The sequence below is a fragment of the Amblyomma mixtum genome, chromosome 1, assembly GCF_055824585.1.
Source record: "Amblyomma mixtum isolate Tamu chromosome 1, ASM5582458v1, whole genome shotgun sequence".
NCBI classification, from domain to species: Eukaryota; Metazoa; Arthropoda; class Arachnida; order Ixodida; family Ixodidae; genus Amblyomma; species Amblyomma mixtum.
Genome location: NC_143012.1, coordinates 302,524,957 through 302,544,266, shown reverse-complemented (window position 1 = coordinate 302,544,266; position 19,310 = coordinate 302,524,957). Strand labels below are relative to the sequence as shown.

General features: G+C 50.6%; 1 protein-coding gene and 1 long non-coding RNA gene across 3 annotated transcripts in view; one reads left to right on the top strand and one right to left on the bottom strand.

Moving 5' to 3' along the window:
- The window catches only part of cv-c (RhoGTPase activating protein), a 436,691-nt gene that overhangs the window by 372,927 nt on the left and 44,454 nt on the right, over positions 1–19,310 (bottom strand). The gene's annotated exons all lie outside the window — the stretch shown is intronic.
- LOC149372230 (uncharacterized) lies at positions 13,764–18,564 on the top strand. Its single transcript, XR_016286977.1, has 3 exons — positions 13,764–14,162; positions 15,949–16,114; positions 17,041–18,564. It is a non-coding gene; the product is annotated as an uncharacterized LOC149372230 (long non-coding RNA).

The window sequence follows — 19,310 nt, the reverse complement described above, 5'->3', positions numbered from 1 at the left end:
GTGCGGCGGGGCCGCATTAGCTCGCCTCGATTCCGAGGCGCATTTTTCTTGCTCTTCAGCCCCCCCTCCCTGTTTCTCCAAGATAGCCCTAAACGCTTCGGCGAATACAAACACCCGAATTTCGCTCGCTACACTGGCAGGTAGTAGCCAAGCCCGGCCGGTTTCGCAGATTAAAATAGGCTCCAGAGATAGAGAAAAAAAAAACAGAAATAGAAAGAGATAGAGAGAAAGGGAAGATGGTAACGCGCGCCGCACGCGCATCGGGTCCAAATTGTGCTACGGGCGACTCGGATAATGCGCGCGCGGCGACCGACCGACACTCCTTCCCGACCAGAGCGGCGCCGTCCCGAGGAGGCCGAATTTGTCTTCCTAGCGGCAGTCGTGAAATATAAGCGCGGCAGATCACCGGGCGCAATTTGTCGGCGGGGGCTCACCGAAGATAAGTGTGCTCCGAAACGCGCTTCGCGAGCATGTATAAAAGTAAAACGCGGATCTAAACGAGCACTATGCGCAAGGCTTCAACACGTCGAGAGGCCTTGAGGCCCGAAGGAAGATAAGGCTAGCGGTAGCGCAGCCAGGAGCCTGCGCGCGAGGTGGTGGGTTGGCCGTCGGTCCATTGTTACGCACGCAGCGCCAGCAGGAAACAAGAAGAGAAAGGGAAGATCTCTCTTGAATTCCATTTTCATTTTCGCTCGCGCTACACTTTGTGGTAGCGCACGGCTAAGTGCTCCCAGCCCATCCCAGGAAAGCCCGACGGTGGCCATAGATTAGACAGAAAGGCTACTGGGAACTATAACTTAACCCAGACTAACCCAGCCTGGAGCAAAAGCGACGTCCCGCGGCAGCATCCAGCCGCCGAAACCGCGACAAACGCCCACCCAGCTCCTCTACCGAGAATCGGCTCGGGCGACGCACACGGTGAAGAAGACGGGTCCCGGCAGTTCCCGGAACGTCGCCGAAACGCCTCCGCCCATCCCCCCTGCACGGCGTTCTTCTTCGCTTCGGCAGTTTTCACAGGAACGTATGAGCACGTGCACATGCAGAGAGGCCATGCGACCTCACGTAGAGCCCCGTGAAGATCCCGCAAAGGGCCAGCGCAAAGTCCCTTCTGTGTCCCGCACTCGGGAGCGCCTGGTCGACAACCGACGAGAAAGAGAGACAGAGAGGGGGGACGGAAAGAAGGGAGAGCTGCAGTACCGTGACAACTAAAATCACGCACAAAGAGGCCCAGAAGGACCTTTCCCTTCCGAGTAGGAGACGATAGACAGATCGCATTCAAGAGCACCGGGCCGGCCAGACCAGCGGGAGCAAAACGAAGCCCGCAAGAGAGAAGAAGCGACACGACGGCGGGGATGGGCAAAACAGGCACTGGCTGGGCCTTCGCCGCCTTGGCAGTTGTCTCCGAGAGTCCCGAGGCCTCGGAAAGCTCGGGAGGCGGTACAGGGCACAGAGGCATGCTTTGTCGCCGCCGGTGCGGAAGGCGCTAAGGGCAGGAGCTGCCTCGGTACATGACGAAGCAGGCAGACAGAAAAATCTCCCGCGACATCTCCTAGCCACGCACCGAACAACAAGCGCATATCTCTGCGCACGCAGGACGAGGTCTCTCCAGAATTGAAGAAAAGAAAAAAGCCAAGCGTCTCTGCGCACTCAGGGACGCGTATGCAAGTGCTGCGGAGTCGCGGAGGTTCTCCGGAATATTCGGAGGGAGGGAGGGGGCCTATGTCTCGCTTTGGGTCAGGGCTGGGTGCTTCAATAGATGCAAGAGATGACACGCAACGGAGTCACGCACTCTGCACAGGAAAAGCAACGTCCCAGACAAGCGCGGCTTTTATTATTCCTACAAATCCAAGGTCGGGGAGGACGCGCGGCACGAGCGAGTATCCTTAGACAAGGCAAAACCAAGTAATAAGTGCAGATAAACAAGCGCAGTGGTCACTTACAAGACCGGGCGGCGCCGTAATGACAGGCGGACAAACGAGAGCGCACAGCGGGCAGAGAGAAGGCAAAAAAAAAAAAAAGTAAACATTGAGAAGACTCAAGCGGGACCCGAGCAAGTTGTCGGAGTACGGCTGGAGCGGCATGCAGCGACGTTCACCTGCGGATGTCGTCCCACTCCTCGTCTTTCCGCGCCATTACCAGCAGCTCCCGGACGTTATCCGGCAGAGCAATCTCGGGGCGGACACCGGGAGTGACAGTTCACCGGCGTCTACCCTCCCCCCCCCCCCCCCCCCTCTCTCCCCCACTCCCTTTTACACTCAGTTCCGTGGAGTCCCGCTTTATCTTTTACTGCGAGCGAGCCAGTCCAGGCGGGCCACGACGACGCAGCTACGACAACGACAGCAGCAGCAGGCGCGCAGGCCTCTTCATTACGGAGCAACGCTGACAGATGTAGCGAGGAAAGGTTGCGGCTTATGCGTGCTCAGAGACACGCTCCGAACACGCGCTCATTCAAAAATGGCGCTTCTTTAAATTTGCCTTTTATTTTCCTGCGAGCGACATCGCGGACAGATGTCACCGGCTCGGGATGGGAACAGCCGTGGAAGACGACGTCATCCGGATGCGGGACGAGCCGTGAAGTGAGCGGCAGCAGCGAGCCTTCAAGAGCAACAGCGGCGAAGTGGAGGAGGAGGAAGGGTACAAGAAAGACCGCAGAGCAGAGAGAGTGCGACTGCGAAGCTCATAGACACAACACGCAGCAACAACGATATGTTGGCGGCAAAAAAGAGAGAGAGAGAGAGAAAAGAAACAGACAGTGTAAGCGAAACCCAATTCATTATCCCGGGGCGCAAGGCGGTGGGTGCTGTCTTCGCGAACCCGGAAGCCCCCGCCGAAAGCGCTCGTTTTAAGCTCGGACTCGAGGCAGTCCCGTCACTGCGCGGAACGACGCATCGCCCCCATTTTGTCGCCTCTGTTTTTTATATCGTGTTCATTTTTCAGAGTACCTTTTCTTTTTGTTTCTGGCATGTTCTGTACCGCGCGATCAGTGCGAGGCTGTCCGCTCACAAAGATAAATTTTTAAGGCGACCCTTACCACAGTACACCAATCACGAAGAAACATACTTTTCAGCGCGTGAGCACTAATGCGATGAGTACAAACCACGAGCGAAATCGTCCGTCGACTGTTCACGTGGTCTGTTCGTACTGTCTGTTCGTACTGTCTGTTCATACTGTAAGACGGTGCGGGCAGGGCACTTTTTTTTCTTATTTATTTTTAAGCCCACACTAATATCTGTCTGTTCGTACTGTCTGTTCGTACTGTCCGTTCGTACTGTCCGACCGTACTGTCCGACCGTACTGTCCGACCGTACTGTCCGACCGTACTGTCCGACCGTACTGTCCGATCGTACTGTCCACTCCGATGAGTGGCAAAAATCCGTGTTTTCGCACTGATTCGAACGTAGTGAACATTCTCTCCACTTTTTTTGCTACACTAGAGCTTAATTCTAAGCGGAGTCGTTCCGAAAGCTTGCTAACTACTCGCGAGATTATTTCAATACCGAACGATAATTTGACCGACCTCTACGAAAGACATGGCGCAAAGATGTTATTGCGTAAACAAGTAACACTGTGCTATGAAAGCGATGGGAGATCTGCACACAAGTTTTACTCATTCCCTGTCAACAACCGACAAGCCAGCCAAAATGTTCTGCTTGATGTCAGTCATGTAGCACTGACGCAATACTTGTACCATTTTCCTCCGTACATGCCTCGTATTTCCCCAGGCATGTCACTTGCGCATGTTCGCCTACGGCGACAGTGAGCGTGTTCAGCACTTTTCCCTTTTCTTGAGCCCGTGCTAGTGCTACTCCAAATCAGCCAGACGTCTCAAAGGAAACGACGCCTTCGTCCCACCATCGATATCAAATATCTTCCTGCACGAGCAGCACGACAGGTTGTCACCCTTTGGGCGAAGCACAGGTGAGACCTGATGTAGTGGATGATTAGCACGCGATCTGGTGTGTTGGATCTTAAATGTTAACAACAACAACAAAAAAAACTCGTGTACTGAAAGGTTTTGGTGCACTTAGATCTAAGTTAACAAGGAACCACCCGCCACGATACACCTCATATTCATAGGTCACGGCGTAGCTTCAGCTTCTAAAAATCCGCCATCCAGTAGAGAGCACAGCGCACGACTTTGCAATAACACACCCCCTTCTCGCGACCTTACAACAGCATCGCTGAGTCACTCCGTCTTCCGCCTCCGTAAATCTGTGAACACCTCAGAAACGTGCAGACCGCCTCCTCAGCTACGACCACGTCGCCAAAGCCGGAACTGAAGCAAGGTCTAGGGCCCCGTTATCAAGAATGCACGGTGGGAAAGACGGGAAGAGAAAGACTCGCCGGCAAGACGCACACACCAGCAGCTGCCCTTTCTGACGCACGGTTCACGCGGGACGGAAAAAAAAAAAAAAAACTGCTAACCACGACGATGGGGTGGCCGCCTCCAACGGCGCAGGTCGCCCGGCGGCACTTGACAAATCGAAGCCAGGCGCCTTGACCGCTACGCACCCGCGGCGCTCTAAGCGTTGCAGATTTGGCGCTACCGCTTAAAACAGAAACCACGCGCACTCACGCACGCACGCACATTTGTTGCCACCTCGTCGACTGCACTCCTAGAGCCCGCTCCAAAGTGCGACTCCCTCTTCGGCCGGGGACCCGATCTTTCCGCAACGCGTTCGGTCGAAGGCCAGCTTGAAAAACGCGTTCCGGGACTCTGCAGGTTTTTCGCTTCTCTCTCTACGCGATTGAGTTTTTCTTTTATTTATTATTCTTATTCTCGTTCTCCGCAGCGAGGCTCCTCGCCCTCCTCACCTCTTCCTTGTTTCCACGCGGTCCAAAGCTGGCGGGCGTCGCACGCAGCAGCGGCCAGGGCATGTGTCGCTGTCGGGGCCAAGCGCCGGCCGGGCAGATGTGGCCGGACGTCGCCGTCTCATTCACGGAAGGCCGAGGTGGTTGCCGGTGCCGGCGGAATTTATTCTCTCTTTCCTCTCTTTCTGGCAAGAATATCGATGGCTCCTCGTCTGGGCGCATATCGGAATTCACGTGGACAACCTCTCCCCCCCCCCCCCCAACCCTCCTCACCTTTTTTTCTTTCCTTGTTTCTGCGGCGCAGCTTCTCTCACAAAAAAAAAAAAAAAAAGCCGCCTGAACTCCTCGAGCCTCCTCGGGAACATGGAAGAGGTCGCGACGCGGCGGTGGTCGCCGCAACGTGCAAATTCGCGGACGTGCGCCGTTTTCCCAATCGCGACGAAGGCGCAATTCATTCGGCTCCTCTCCTCCCAAATTCCTCCTCCTCTCCCTGCTGCACTATCCTTTTGCGAAGACGTCGTCGTCGCGTACTCTGCCGCGGCCGGCGACGAGGCGTATAAATATACAACGCGCGAAACGCCTCCACTGAGCGCCCGGACTCCCGGAAGGTTTCGTCCCCTCTCCCGGCCCAAGCAGCCTTCATTTGTCTAGCCTGCCGCGCGCGCGCAGCACGTATAACGGCCGGCGCGGGCCGCGAACGGACCGTTACGAAACGTGCGAAAAATGCGATCCTCTCCGACACGAACAGAAAATAAAGAATGCAGACTCTGGTGCAAAATAAGCAAGAACTGCATGGCAGCCACGTCTGCCGGGGAGGTCAGTCAAATGGCATCTCTCTCTCTCTTTCACGGCTGATGATTCACTGCGCAAGCCAGGACCGCACGTTATGCTATTCGCCGAAGGACGCAATGACACTGGAAACTCCAAGACACACCTACAAGGGTCGCTTTATAGAGTAGCAATACACACCGCGCTGTTGTGCTGTACGCTCGTAGCAATACTTTTTAATAGCTGTGACCAACTCTGCTCTCTGCATACCTGCTAATATTGAAGTTACTATAACATAAGCGTCGACACTATTGACTGCTGCGGTTATGTAATGCAGCAGAATATGCGCTCCTGTCTACTAAATGTGAGCGAAAAGCAACCTCATTTCGAGAACGAGGTGACAATCCCGTCGTGTCCCGTCGCTCATCGGGAGCTACCAAAAAGCTCGCAGTGAACAAATACCGGTGCGGCGAAGGCCAAAGTAGCCAAACACGACACTCGAATACAGTCGTACCCCGTTAATATGAACGACTCGAGTTATGGACAATTTCTTTGAGGACCAAACTTTTTCAATGCATTCTGCGTCTCGTTAACACGGAAATTCGCTGTCCGGACAATGTACAGGGCGAAAATGCACAGAACCCATTTGGGCCCACGTGTTGTTGTCACTTTAATATAAGCAGCGATGAAAACAAACCTCGACTACCCTCTGAAGACGTTTCTTTTCCTGTATTGTGAGTGCAAAAAAACCAGCAAAAGGCCATGCGAAAGCGCAGATGCCTGAGCAATGGTCTATATTATTCTGGTGTTTCCTGCGTTATACTGAAAACTTGTCCCGTCGACGCGTATTATACTAATGTCGTACCGCATGAATGGTTGGCAAGGATACGATCTCTGCAGCTTCTGTTACGTTGATGGCCGACTGAGTAGAGATGTATACTACGGTGCATGTGGTGTGGAAAATTGTCGCAGGGGATCTGCCATCACGCCTTTCATGATCCGCCAGGGGATCCATACAGCAGCGCATTATTTCAAACATAATGACTACTAGGATAATGCACTTGGAGCTCCCAACAATTTGTGTAATTTCCTCTTTACTGCCGACCAGTATGCATGACTGTGCAGTATGCACAGAAGCATACCTAAACAGTGAAGTGTTTTAATCATTTTTAGTTCTTTCTGCACGATTCGGTAATACGGACGACTCGCTTTATGTACTGGCTTTCGCGGGAACCAAAATGTCCATATTAACGAAGCACGACGGTATTTCAAGGAGGAACATTTGTGCCAGTGAACAAAAAAATTTCCGCAGCCGGGTAGGGCGGAACACACGAGCCGACACCAAGTCTGCACCAGCAAGCCGCTTGCTTACTTCATAAATAAAATTATCCAATACGTCGGCTCCATCTCCGTCGAGGGTGGTGCAAGAACTCTACAAAAACTGAAAAAAGGAACAAGAAAACGATCCCGAAACCCAACACCCGTGTCAGCGCACAGTGGCCCAGATTCAGCTTCGGAGGAGCGACTTCCGCGCACCGATGACAAGCGTGTGGCGTAGCGTGGGAGAGGGACCGGTTCATAAGAGAGGCATCCATGGAGGAAGGAAAAAAAGAGGAGAGGCCCTTTCCACACAGCACCCTGGGAGAAAAGTGTGGAGGAAATCACGTGGTTTTTTCTCGATTGGGAGGCCATCTTACTCCGGCAGCTTAGCAACGGCGTCGTAGTTGCTGTTTACAAACCGGGCGATAGCAGACGGCCGCGGCGTAGCATTTGAGGTGCGGCGTAGGCGTGCTTTCCTCAACTGCTCGAGTTTGTTTTTGATCGTGCTCACAGGCTGACGTTGGCGCCGTTCACTCATATCTCAGGTGGAATTCGCCGCAAAACTCTCGTTGTTGCGTGCATTGATTTCAACGTGCTCGGCGACCACGATCGCACGGGCATTTCGTCTACTGCGTCACTACTCGGAGCCGTCGGGAGACCGCTGCTGCATTCGCGCTGTTCGTTCACCAGTGATTCAAAACGGCGTGCGCTAGAGCGGTCGTCGGCGCATTGTGCGGACGTTTTGCGTCCTGTACGTGCAGTGTGTGTGTGCTATTCGCGCTCCCGTTTACATCGGCAGTGAAACCTCGTTACTACCTATGCGTGTTCTTGCAACGCTCCAGCGATTGTCACTGACGTCGGTATAACTGTCATTTTCGTTTTTCGACGATTGCGCTTGTTTGAGCGGCGGGGACCATGACATGGGCGGAGAGCGATATTGTAAAGGAAGCAGCTGCGCTCGCTTTGCACTTAGTATACAGAAACTTTGTTACATGCCCGTTTGAAGCGTGTAGCGTTTGAAGCGTCTAGCGAGCTATTTGCCTCTGGGACGTGCCGGGCTCAAGTGTATTCGTTCATATTGTAGCGTGCAACGCGAAATCGAACACCGGAGTACGAAAAACTGCGGCGGTCCCTCAGTGGTCCGAGCGCGCGAGCGAGAGCCAACTAACTTCTTTCTTTTCTATAGTGCATGCACTACTTCTGTCTCTTCGAATGCATGTATCAATATCGTGGCCAATTCTGTGGTTTTGGTCACGCGCTATGTTTATACCGGTTTCCTGTAGCAGGTTTGCAATTGCTTTTCTAGCTGATGTCATGGTCAAGAAGTGCGAAAAAGGCGAAGCTCTAACTGAATTTGGAGGCCTTTTCTCACATGCGTTTATTGTGCCCATGTCCTGTGATAGTGTTATTTGTCGTAAAAAGTACGTGGTGAAATGAGGATCCGCATGTGCGCTGAATTTCATTGATGCTTGTGGTGGTTATTGTGATCAGGAAAGTAAAAACAGCGCTAAATTTTACACAAACCACACAGAAAACGGACAGCGCCCGTCCTGTCCATCTTTCTGTGTGGTTTGTGTAAAATTTATGCTGTTTTTACTTTCCTCAACATAATGTCACACCAACTAGCCCAGCAAAAGGGCCTGTGGTTATGTTGAAGAAAAATAATTTGATGCATTCATTACGTACAACAGATCGACTTTCATTGCCTGTATTGTCGATCACAAGTAAAGTGTGCTACTATGCAGTGACATTACAAGCTAGTATTTCACCAAGTAGAGAAAAGTGAAGCGTACAGCTGCAGCTCTGCACATTAAATATGAAACACAGCATTGAAATGAGGCACAACACCATGAAACTTATACTGCAGCCACTGGGGACTCCTAAACTTCTAGAAGCCTGAAAAGCCACGGTCATATATATTATGCACAATACTAGATCTGTGGATGTGAAACATATGCGATGTTGCCATGCTACAAAGGGTGGATTTACGGAGGGGGCAGTCACATTTTAAACGTATATTTTCTGAAATTTTTTAATTGAGGAAAAGGTGTTCAGAATGGTTGCCCTATGTAAAATTTCAGTCTTTTGGAGAGAAGCGACGCCCCCCCCCCCCCCCCACCCTCCATCCATAAATCCTCCCCTGCCGTCTACTATATGCACTTTGGCCCTCTCCGTTTCTGTCGCCTCTATGAATGGCTTTTGGAGTTGTGAATCAAAAGTCATTGTTGGCACGGCCACCATTACAACACGTTATGATACTACATTTTGTGTTCAGGGTCAAGAACTCAAACTTATTAGTATATTTGCCCATCCTCACTGCTGTATGAGAAAGCATTCCTTGCATCGCCAGCCGCACGAAAACATGCAATGAAGATAAGTATGGTATTCGACACCAACAAAAAAATACTGCAGAATTTTTCTAATCCTCACTGCTGCAACAGAAGGCATTGTTGACACTGCCAGCTTCCAAAACATACAGAATGGAGGCAGATTGCAACATTCAGCGACAAGAGCTGCAATAAAAGGCAGGTTGAACTCTTAGGTGGGGTGTGGTCATGCATGGCAGCATTGTACGACGCAGTACGAAGCAGTAACTGGAAGTAGCCGCCTGTCTGACACGGGTATTTCCGCTTTATTAACTTTTCCGCTGACGAACACCCACATAGGGCACCCTAAACCGGCAAGCAGCCAAGCGCCACTCGCGCGGGGGCCTGCGCCCATGCGGTAGCACGCTCCTTCGTTGGCTTTGAAACGCGCGCGCAATCGGAGCGGCGGCGAAATGTAAACAGAAGCCCGCCGGAGTAAGATGGCGCCGAGCTTGTTTCCGGCTTCACAAAATGTCACGTGACGGCCTCTCCTCTTTTTTTCCTTCCTCCATGGAGGCATCCCACGGGCTAGGCGTACCCTCGCCACATACTGCGCCTCCTCCCACGAGGAGCGCAAATTGTTATTGCTGCTGCGCGAGCTTTCATCGCCGCCCCAGCGCACAGGCGGGACCACACGCGCAAACTCTCTGTTCATCGTCAGCCCCAGCGAACGGGTTTGTTGAAGAATCGCGTCGCGTCAACTCGGCGTGCGGCAGAACACGAACGCCCATTCTCGCGCGCGGACACTACACAGCCGAGGCAGCGCCGAGATAAATGCAGCCGCTTCGCCGCAAAGCCCTGAAAGACGCCGCGGGAAAAAAAGAAAGAAAGAAAGAACAACGCGAAACAAGCGCACAACGCGTGAGCTGGAGCACGTAGGCGCTCAGAATGCTCAAGGGTCGAGAAACGAAAAAATAAAAAAAGCGACCAGAACAACAACAACAAAAAAAAAGCTATCGGAACTCGATCGCTCGGCGCTTGTAAGCCGCCAAGGCGATAGAACCTGTCGAAAATAATCTTGACGACTTAACTCCCCAGTATCCCGTCGAGGCGACGACGATTGGAGACCGGTGCATTGCACGAAGGAGCAGAAACGTTGCAGTCTGGAGTGAGTGAGCACTTGGTAGAAAGACCGCTCCAACAGTAGAGCAGAGGAGTTGTAGGCTGCCCTCAGCACTCGCAAGAAACGGTTATACACAAGCACGGTGACGGCTTTTTTTTTTTTCAATTTCTTGTATTGCACCTCTTTCTTCTTTCACTCCCTCCTTTATCCCTTCCCTTACGGCACGGTTCAGGTGTCCGCCGAGATATGCGAGACAGATACTGCGACATTTCCTTTCATAGAGAAAACAATTTACCAAGGTGACCAGCCCCGAAGAAATTGAGAAAAAGAGATATCAATTCGGTATCGCCCTTCCATCTGCTAGCCTTCCTGGCTGATACAGTACAGTTGGCAGGATCGACTGCCCAACAGGTGGTACCGGGTTCAATCCCCGCACCAGGATGGATTATTCTCCCATTGCGAACATTCTGAGAAAGTTCAATAGCTTTTTATTGTAGCCACATGGCTGCGCTTGGGTGGATGCCGATGAAATTAATTACTCCCATATCAGTTATGTTCACAAGGGCGCGCCCGATGACAGCAGGACTGCAGCTCACGATAACGGCGAGATGCGACCAAAGTTGCAGCAAATATAATCCGCGCCTGCCGGCTGCACTATACATACCGTTGAACACGCTTTTCAATTGCAACGTTTATTTTCGGGACCTTTATCTCTCTATCACAGACCGCAGTGGAAAACAATTGCTATCCGCATCGCCAAGCGAGCGAGAGCGAACCACGTTCGCCGGAACAAATGCGAAACAAGGAAGTTCGTACCCAACTGGTTGCAATCGCCTAGGCGCACATTTTCAGTCCAAACACCACTGAGGGTGGTACGACAGGAGTCGGTGCGATGGCACTGTGGAAATGCACTGTACTGCGGCTCTGCAGGCTGGGGCTGAAGGATAACGCAGGCGCAAATACCGACAACGTGCGGCCTGCCGTGTCTGTGTTATCGTTCACTCAGTGCACCGAGCTCCATCTCGGCAACTTCCACAGAGTAACAACCCTTTTTTGTGTGTGTGTACTGCAACAGAGATTGGAGCCAGGCCTAATTTTCTAGGAAGAACTGTCCACACGGGACAGCAGATGCGAGTGTTCGGCGGCTGGCTCATGAACGCTGCACGGCGAAATAATTTTTTTTTCGTCGCTCACACCAAATAGCCGCCGCCAACTCTGCTTTGCAGGATGACCACATGAAGACGAATGGAACAAATATCGCGCCGACTTTTCCACAGAGAAGCCACGCGGGTGGAACTCGGGCGCAGTGCGCAAGGCTTCACACGGTAGTGATGTATTTGGTTAATGGTTTATGGGGATTAACGTTCTAAAGCGACTCAGGCTATGAGGGAGGCGGTACTGGTGTAAGCTTTTCGTTCGTCCTGGAGTGAAATGTTCGAAATTCTTGCCGCCCCTGTTGGGACGTACCCCTCGTTGCGATCCTAATAATAACTAGAACGTCACGTGCCGGAACTAGTACACAGAGGCTTAGGCCATAACACAAGACTCCGAATCGATTTCGACCATTTGAGGGATTCGTGCACCAGAATCGCAAAGCAAGGATATTTTTTTTTTTCTTGCGTTCAGCTTGAATTAAAATGCAGCACCCGCAGCCGGAAGTCGACCCCTCGACCTCATGCTGTGCAGCCGAACGCCACAGCCCCGCGGCCCACGGTGCTCTGTTTGCACAAGTACACTCCTTTGTGCAAACAACAAAATCGATGCCGCTCCACGCACGCCGCCGCAAAGCGTGATCGCCGGAGCCTGCTACACAAAACGGCGTCGTGATAAACGAAGCGACGACGAGTTAGCGTATTACGACCCAAACGGTGCGCCTCTACGCGGCTATCGCGCTGGAGAGCCTTCGGTCGGCGCCAGCGATATCTCGGACACGACGGCGTTCACGGCGCGCGGCGGTAACCTGGAATATACGGAGACGATAAAGGTGGCCCGCAGAGGAGAGATAGATGCTATCGGGGCGCCCTCCAGTGGACATTGTTTGTGAAGACCCCCAGGTTCCTGGAAAAAGCGACGAAGAAGAAGATATAGGCGCACGACCACAAGCGTGACCCGTAAAGAGGAAAGCGCTCAAAGAAAGACGCGCTCACCCCCGTAAGCTTCGGCGTGGGAACCACGCGCACCTGACACCAGGGTTATCCGAGATTCGGGAAGCGTCGCGCCACGAGGTCGCGTAGACGCAACAGTAATCAGATGCACCGAGTGAAATGCGCTGGATCGATGACGGAAACAATGAAATAACAAAAATAAAAAGGAACAGAGAAAGCGAAACTGACCCTAATACCGGCGCACAGCGCTTATGGCTAATTAATTCTCAGATACCAGTTGGCATATCACACCCTCTTTTGCCAATAGAGCTATAGGCCATCAAGTAATGGCGCAAGTTTTCGCGCTCAATCGACGCTTTTTTTCAGTACAGTGCTGTTTTGATAAAGCCCATCAAAACAGCACTATGGTGTGTTGTGCTGGTGCGGTAAATTCACAGCAGGACCGCATTTAAGCAGGCAAACATTTTGTTCGCCCTTTTCTGCGTATCCAACAAGCAGCTGCAGGCTCACGTTGAATCATGCTGATCAAGTAACGTTACTCAGCCTTATCTAGCCGCGTTTCTACGGACAATAATAGTGCTGCTTCTCGGCACTCTCACTGCAATCGTCGGTCTAGCTGTTACAGCAAAGGTGAAACAACCAAAGCTATGTTGGCACACCACCTTCTGAAAGAAGGTACTTGTAACGCGACATGTGAGGCATCTAAAACGTCAAAAAGGGGATAGGATAGGGTCAGGAACGAAGAAGTTTGGACTGCTTCCAAGAGACAGCTGCGGAGCAAATCAAAGCGCGACTCCACGCTCTGTAAGCGTGTGAAACTTTCGGGGACAACCTGAAAGCAGAAGTTGCCATCATTCTGAAAAGAAGTAAAAAAAAAAAACGCTGAAAAAAAAAAGAAAGCATTCTGAGGCGGGTCCGAGACTACGTAGCACCCTTTTAGGGGTTTCAAGATGCAAGTCACGCGAGGGCGTGGTTCAAATCTCCATTATGCAATGACAGCATGTTGAAACAGTTTTGTTACTTTCAGGTCAATTCGCAGTAATACGTAAGTCAGTTTCAGCGCTTTATTCAGCCTTACATACTCTTTCCTCATTTCATTGCTTTGCAGAGGCCAGCCAGAATCGTTGCCAACACATGCACCCCAATCACTTCAACCCGCCAGATTCTAAATTAGTTAACTCTTTCCTGAACGCTGCTTCGCCCGCAACTGTTCCAGCTCGCAACATTCGTGGGTTACTCCGGTTACGCGACTTAAGCGGGGGACACATGTCAGGCGGGCGCTCCGATTCCGGTCCGGCTCGCCGCGTCCGGCGGTCGCCGCTCCGGCCAGCCGGCGACCGCCGGACGTGTCAAACCGCGGAGATATGTCCGGCGCACCGCGTCCGAAGAATGTCCGGCACGCCGCTCCGGCGCGCAGTGTCAGCCAATGAGAGCGCACAGAGCGCCAACGTCACGATGACGTCGAGTCCGCGACGTCACAGGCGAGCCCGACAGAGGTACAGAGGTGAGCGGTGTGTCGGCTGCTGAATTGTTTGACAGCTCTGTTTTCACCGAACGCCATGTCTTCCTTCAAGCAGTCCCGTATTTGGGAGAATGAGCAACTGATAGCAGCGGTGCATAGAAATCCACCTCTGTGGGACCAGAGGACCGCAGACTATAAAAATGTTGATCGGCGGTATTACAGCTGGATCACCGTAGCCAAAGACATTGGCCTGGAGGGAACCCAAGGTATGTATTCTATCGGACCTATACGCGTGCGAACAAAACAGTTTGCCTGTTTCCGCGAGTCCGCCGCGATTTTTCCAGCACTGCCTTTAAGTTTGGGCCAGCGGCCTGCACAGCTTTGAGAGAAGCGCGAGGCAGGCCACAGCATCAACTGCGTGCCTTGTGCGGGCGGCCGCTCGCGCGCTCTGCACGACTGATCGAAGCTGAGGTACTGCACTTGAGCTATCGCGAGCGAAAACACTCACGAGCGTATATAGTGCAGATCGCAAAGTTATTTGTTGCTTTAATTGTGGCCTAAACGAGTTACTGACGGGATTTTCCCCAATACTTCCGCTAGCGGTTTTCGCACCTGTATTGCGACGTGATTACAAGACGACGTGTTGCGATATTTTCGCAGTGGGCAGACGGTTTGAATAGCACCAGAGCAAACATGAGAACCAGTATGCTTTATTGCAATTTACTAACAATGTTGGTGGAATCTCAAGCCCAGAGGGTACTTTAGGCACAAGCAACCATATAAAAAGCACACGTAACATACAGAAGGCTGTAAAGTGTGCATAATCAATTAACAGCCCAGGCAACATTACAGATCAGTAGCGCGATCATTGTCTAATACATTAGATATGCACCATTTCCTAGATCATTAAACCACAGTAAAGTAAGCCTTCACTTTAAAAATAAATGTGATGTGACCATGTATCACTTCAAGTCACTGACATTGTTGGTGGCCACTATGATGTGTTCAGAGGGCCATTTAGCCACAAGCCACCACATGAATAATTGAATGCATCATACAAAATGTAAAACAGTGTACGTAACACAGAAAATTAGTTCAACACCACAGATCAAACAGTATTGCATAATGTGTTATGTATACCGACAACAAATGGTAGGTCAGTTAAACAAAGAAAAAGCACTTTATAAAGTGCATGTGCCACCACGCTGCAGAGCACTAAAGGAGGAAATGCATACCTTTGTCAAAAATGTACTTCCCGAGGAGTTTGCTTCTGAGTTTGCATCCTTGGTGACCCGAAATCTCATAAAGACAAGAACTCTCATCCTCAACCCTCCCAGTCATAGGGCTGCCAAATGTGCTATAGAGCCCCGCTATCTGCCTTAGATGCTAACCCCTTTGGCTATATATTTTTGACAAAGGTTATACTATCCAGTCTCTTGCATGATGGCACCTGACCCCCATAATAACACTTGGCTGCCCGGTTTTATGTTGTTGGAACATTGCATGTTAATGACTACAGAAGGTGTTCAGCTCACTAAGCTTCCTCGAGCCTTTAGGAGCTAGGGGTTCGGCAAGTGTTACAGCCGGTGTTAAAACGACAGTAAACCAAGCGATTGTTTCACTCTTGACCTTGACCCTTGCAGAAATACTTTTTGAGCAGTAGACAGTACCTTGATTGGACAAATGTTCTGCCAAGTAAAGGAATACAAAAGCATGAAATGGTTTGCATGCTTCGAGAGATCATACTGGAAATCCTTTTTTTTTGGTAATAGTGTGCACTAAGGTACAATGATATGCTGTGATTGGAACAGTGTCTTGAAGTTTAAAATGCTAAAAAGAAAAGAATGGTACATCTGTACATCACAACTATATAAAATAGCTCCCTAACTCAATTTGAAGGATGGAGTAAACCTTGAAATTGTCTTATTTTTGGACTACTTCTCCTAGGCTTTTAGATAGAAGTGTGCTCGGACTACACAGCACTACTAGGATTTAAGATATATATAATGCTGCTTTCTTGACAGTGTCCTGGCATTTTCAATCTATCTGTAGGTGACGTGAAGACTGTGACGCTGAGGTGGCGAAACCTCAGAGACACGTTTTGTAAAAAAATAAAAGAACTTAAGAAAAAAAGTGGCTCGGAGGCAGGCGATACCACTTCATCATGGCCGTATTTCGAGCAGATGATGTTTCTGCGGGACATCATCGATCCGCGTGAGTGAGTATAACACTCCTTGATCCATAATCTTTTTTGGGATTGTTTTGCCGGCTTGTTCACTCTTGAGGTTTCAAACTAATTTTTGCACAAGTGTTCACTTAATTTAACAGTAAGGTGACAAGAGGTAGCTGAGGCATGTACAGTCATGAAATTTAGGAGGGTGAACATGGAAGCGCGTGGCAGATAGCCTCGAGTCCTATTTGTGGCGATACGAGGCGGCGGTCTTTAGCAATGTGGCGGAAAGGGTTATGCCACCTTGCCTGCTACCAGCAAGCCGAAGGACACACCTCCCTTTCTACTTTGTTTATGAAGGCGGCCGCTGCAAATCGCCACGAGTAGCCATGAGTAGGGTTCGAGGCTATCTGCCACGCGCCACCGTGTTCACGCTTATAAATTTCATGACTGTAGACTTCGATGGAGGCAAAATGCATTAATTCGGTATGCGATGTTATTGCAGGTTCAAGAGCGTCAGATTGTCTAAATCTGAAGCCCTCTGACACGGTGCCTCTCATAGTCTTAAAACATTGCAACATTTAATACCGCATACCATCAGTCCAAAATCCTGTTTTGGAAGAAATGTCTTGCATTTATCAACGAACTCAAGTACAGCATAGGGGCAACAAACAACTGTGCTAAAATATCCTAGCGTGCTATTGAAGTAGGATTGCTGGGCAGGACAATAGCTAGATTTCTCAGCAAATAAATGACCTTAGTAAGAAAAGCCAGATCACATAAGTTTGATAATCAAACATGAAATAAATCTAGCCTGTCTTCCAAACTGAGACTTGTAAAATACAGTTCATTTTCATGTCAAGCATCAAGTCAGAACAAAAATTTCGCTGGGGTACGAAAGTTGCAGCTGACACACGATAGAATTTATGCTGAAGGCTTATTGTGTTGACAAGCAAGTGGCGTTTCCTCCGCAGATCTTCCAGTAATGTGCGTGGAGAAGCTGCCGAAGCAAACTCGTTCGACGAGGTGGTAGTAGAGTATGAAGGAGAACATGCAGACTCCCCGACACAACAGATTTTTATAGATATGGCTTCGGAAGGCTCAACTCCCAGCCCCCAAACAAGGTATTCTGGTGCACCCAAAAACTTTCCTCATCCGGATAACAATTCATCCCCATGTCCATCCCTACCCTCGCCCGATGCCATATCATCCGCATTTTCAACTGCCAGCCCACAACACCCTTCTGGGATCAAGAGAAAATCGAAAAGAAAAGCTGAAGCATTCGACGCCGAAATTGACAGCATTGATAGACAGCTGAATGCCAAACCGAATTCAACTGAATATTTTTGCTTGTCTTTGGCGAAAGACTTCGACCAAATTCCAGAGAAACTTCAAGGATACTGCAAGATCCATATTATGGACATCATTATGAAATACAGAGAAGGGAAAGTGCCCACTAGTATTGTACAACTGAGCCCACCAAATGATGACTAATTACATGTACGAGGGGGTACCCAAAAGAAACTGGACTTATTTTTGTTTGAACTTATTTGTTCACATTTTCAGCACAGACCTTCAATATCCTTCAAAGTACTCTCCACTTACAATGATACGTTTGTCGAATCTTTCATTCCATTTTTCAAAACATTGTTTAAATTCATCTTTTGTGATGCTTGACAGTCCCTCCGTCGTTTTTTTTTTTCACCTCAGCAACATCAGCGAAACGCTTTCCATTCACCTGTCTTTTCATTCTACGAAACAAAGAAAGTAGCACGTGGAAAGGTCGGGTGAGTATGAGGGTTGAGGAACAGGGGTCATGCCATTTTTGGTCCGAATTTGTCGTAGAGACACGCTGTGTGAGCAGGGGCATTGCCATGGTGGAAAAACCAGTCACCCGTCTGCCACAAATCAGGCCGCTTCCACCAAACACTGTTGCCCAATCTTTTCAAAACATCCAAGCAGAAAGCCTGGTTAACTGTCGGACCCTGCGGAAAAAATTCTGAATGGACGACTCGTCTCACGTCGAAAAAACAAATCAGCATTGTTTTGAGGTTTGGTTTCTACTGACGAGCTTTCTTGAGGCGAGGTGAATTTGAAGTTTTCCATTGGCATGACTGTTGCTTTGATTCAGGATTTAATTCAGGATCACTTGAGTTGTCCCCATAGCATCGTCCTTGAACGCCTTTCTGAATATTTCAAAAGTTTCCGTTCCACTTTTTCCGAGAAAAAATCAGAATTTCACGCACGCTGTTCACGAAAATCAGCCATTGCAAAAACGACACTCACACAAAACAGTCGTCACTCCAAAAATCTGTCTAAACTAGTCTGACCTCCTTCAGCGACGGCACTCGGCTTACTGACTCTGAAATGTTCGTTCTATGCACTCCTAGCGGCAAAACGCGGTACCAGAGAAGCTGAGCCGATTCAAAAAATTAGTCCGGTTTCTTTTGGGTACCCCCTCGTATCTTATAATTAGTGACCATACCGCTGCGTCAATGAGACTGTATGGGGTCACCCGCGAGCAGCCGGCCTGGAAGGCGCGCTTCCGTGCCAGCTATGCGCGGGCGTTCTCGTGTCCCCAACCCGTGGCGCAAAGTCACAGCCACGGCGGGTTCGGACGAAGTAGGCAACGAACAGAGTACGCTAGGAAACCGTTTATTTACCTAGCGCAAGGCAAAGCACACTGCGGAAGAATGTTCTATCCGATAATAGATGGTTCAGCAGCTTACCAGGTCGTCGTCGACCGGCGTTGAATAATCCGGGAGGACGCGGGCAGGAGACGGGGTCGGCGGGGCAATCGAGCAGTCACCACGGCGAGAGGAGAGACTAGACCCCCCTTTGTTCCCGCGTGAGCTCTCCTTAAAACCCCTACGACATTGCACCCCCTTGAGCAACCGGTTGCAACCAAGAGGGGTCGTTCACCCCGTTCCTAAGACGCCAGAGCGTAGGCGTGACGTCACGTCCACGCTGGGGGGTGAGGAGAGTGGCCGCGTGGCCCCCCTCTCCCCACGCCCAGCGGCGGCGCTTCGTCGCGTGACTCAGCGCGGGGCGGCGAGGGATATTTGTATATCCCACATCCTCCCCTCCTTAAGAAGCCTCCCGGACAGAGAAGCGGGCGCAACGTTACTTAATCTTCTCCGCCATCCAGGGATCGAAGTTCTTCGGCTCCCGCTGGTACACTTGTTGATGTCCGCGCCACGCCCGCACCGATCAGCTGGTCCGAAGGCTTGACCACCCGCGAGAT